A 2,500-nucleotide genomic window follows, 5' to 3' on the forward strand; every position below is an offset into this window, starting at 1 on the left:
ACGTGTGAATTGGCCGTCCATTTCAATAGAAAAGAACATCACATGTCTGACTTTGAGTTCATTGTTATTGAAAAAATTGTTAATGACACTACTGATGATATGGACAAGGTTTTACTTACAAGAGAGGCTTTTTAGTGCGCACAGTTATGCACCCTCCAACCTTACGGCTTGAACGAAAGATCCGAGTTTAATTCCAAAAATAGAATAAGGTTTACTTAATCATTCACTGGAGTAATTGTGCAACCAGTTGGGCTTTTTTTCCAGTTACGCTGTGCAGATCGGCATCCTCACAGGCCCTGTTCAGGGATTCTATTACTTCTTAGGGGCCCTGGGCTCATCATTTCGCCACCTGATTGCATGATTTACTAAGTCCTGTTGTTTATTTTAAATTATTAGTTTCGATGTCTGGTGATTAACGCCTTTTTCGGAATAGAGCTAACTATTTCTTATCTCACGTATTGTCCACTCGATTTATTCCAACCGCACGTATTACATGACATATTATTGTGATTTTTTTAAATTTTTTTGTAATTTTAAACATTTTACACCTTTTGTTCATAGTTTTGTATAAATAGCGCAAGTTCAGTTGTACCAGGTATTTTTAGTTTTTAGTTTTTAGCGTGTACTGAAGAAGCCCGAAGGGCGAAACGTTTACACGAAATTATAATATACCAGACCTGTGAGAAGTTCGCCAGCGACTCATTTTTTCATTCTTCCTATTAACTTATCTGAGTCAAGACGTTTTGTATCCTTTTGGATCCTCCTCGCAAGTGGCATCACCGTTGGATACTCAATCTTTATCATTCTAATTATATATATATAAACGTTTAGAAGAAAGACAACTTCACAGCGTAGCGACTTCAAGTTTCATGTTTGGACAATCATCAGGCTACAGATCTTACATTTGCGTTCTAACTCATTTAAAGACCATTCTAATACTCTAGGGGAGCGTGCTATTTTAAGTTCGACAAAAGGTATTTGTTCTTGTGTCTGCATTTAGAAATTAACTCGTTTCTTTTGTTCAGTAGGTGGCGCGTATCTGCTTTTATTATGTACAACTTTTCTGTAAGGCACAGGTCGCATCTCTTTGATCCACATTTGTATGGTGAGGCGAAAGACTCTATTGCCCAGCGTAGCGTGTAATTGGTGTTATTGTCCTTTAGACTCCAGATATGCCATAATACATAATAAAAGCAGATACGCGCCACCTACTGAACAAAAGAAACGAGTTAATTTCTAAATGCAGACACAAGAACAAATACCTTTTGTCGAACTTAAAATTGCACGCTCCCCTAGAGTATTAGAATGGTCTTTAAATGAGTTAGAATGCAAATGTAAGATCTGTAGCCTGATGATTGTCCAAACATGAAACTTGAAGTCGCTACGCTGTGAAGTTGTCTTTCTTCTAAACGTTATATTCGCTCTACTTCACGTATCGAGCACTCTGCAGCTAACTGGTAGCCCCTCCTCGCGCGATATATATATATATATATATATAATATACATATATATATAATATATATCTAATATATATATATATATATATATATACATATATATAAATGAATGAATAATCAGGACACGATCATACTTTTGCCTCTGGTTTTCATACAGGCCTGTTTCGTACAGGACGTTTAGTTTGTCCTGCACTCATCCGTGTGTAACCAAGAGTGATTTTATTCGTTGAAGATTACCCCTTTTAGTCATACATGGCCGTTCGTGCTGCACGCTCCTATTTACCTAACGTTCTTCAATAGGTATTTCTCATTATGTCTACATTTACTAATCAACTCGTTGCGCTTATTGAGTGTTGCTGTTTGCGGCTGGCATATGATGTAATATATCTCAGCTATGCATAAATTACAACGTTTTGTCGCGTTAGTATAATGCGAGGCGTGACAAAGAATTTTCCACGAAATTGTATAGTCGGTGTTGCTGTCCTTTAATTGCCAAATGTATTTGCTCAGTTCAGTTGAGTTGCTCTTCGCTCTTGCTTTAAACGATGCTTTATGGTTTGCGAACCTTGCTTTGAAATCAGTTGCTGTGAGTCCTACGTACTTTTCTTCCTTTTCGCTGGTCTTCACCGTTGCCTGATACACGATGTCTCTTGAGAGGCATTTTCCTTGTAATGGGCACGTGGTATTCCTCGTAATTTATGCATAGCTGAGAAATATTACATCATATGCCAGCCGCAAACAGCAACACTCAATAAGCGCAACGAGTTGATTAGTAAATGTAGACATAATGAGAAATACCTATTGAAGAACGTTAGGTAAATAGGAGCGTGCAGCACGAACGGCCATGTATGACTAAAAAGGGGTAATCTTCAACGAATAAAATCACTCTTGGTTACACACTGATGAGTGCAGGACAAACTAAACGTCCTGTACGAAACAGACCTGTATGAAAACCAGAGGCAAAAGTATGATCGTGTCCTGATTATTCATTCATTTGTAATTGCCCTACCGCATGGTATAGAGCACTCTTAGTACAGCAAATA

General features: G+C 37.7%; 1 long non-coding RNA gene across 1 annotated transcript in view; it reads left to right on the forward strand.

Annotated features, from left to right (window-relative positions):
* Positions 1 to 2,500, forward strand: part of LOC137992907 (uncharacterized) — a 15,772-nt gene that overhangs the window by 1,817 nt on the left and 11,455 nt on the right. The gene's annotated exons all lie outside the window — the stretch shown is intronic.

Source organism: Montipora foliosa, chromosome 2 (assembly GCF_036669935.1).
Source record: "Montipora foliosa isolate CH-2021 chromosome 2, ASM3666993v2, whole genome shotgun sequence".
Lineage (NCBI taxonomy): Eukaryota > Metazoa > Cnidaria > Anthozoa > Scleractinia > Acroporidae > Montipora > Montipora foliosa.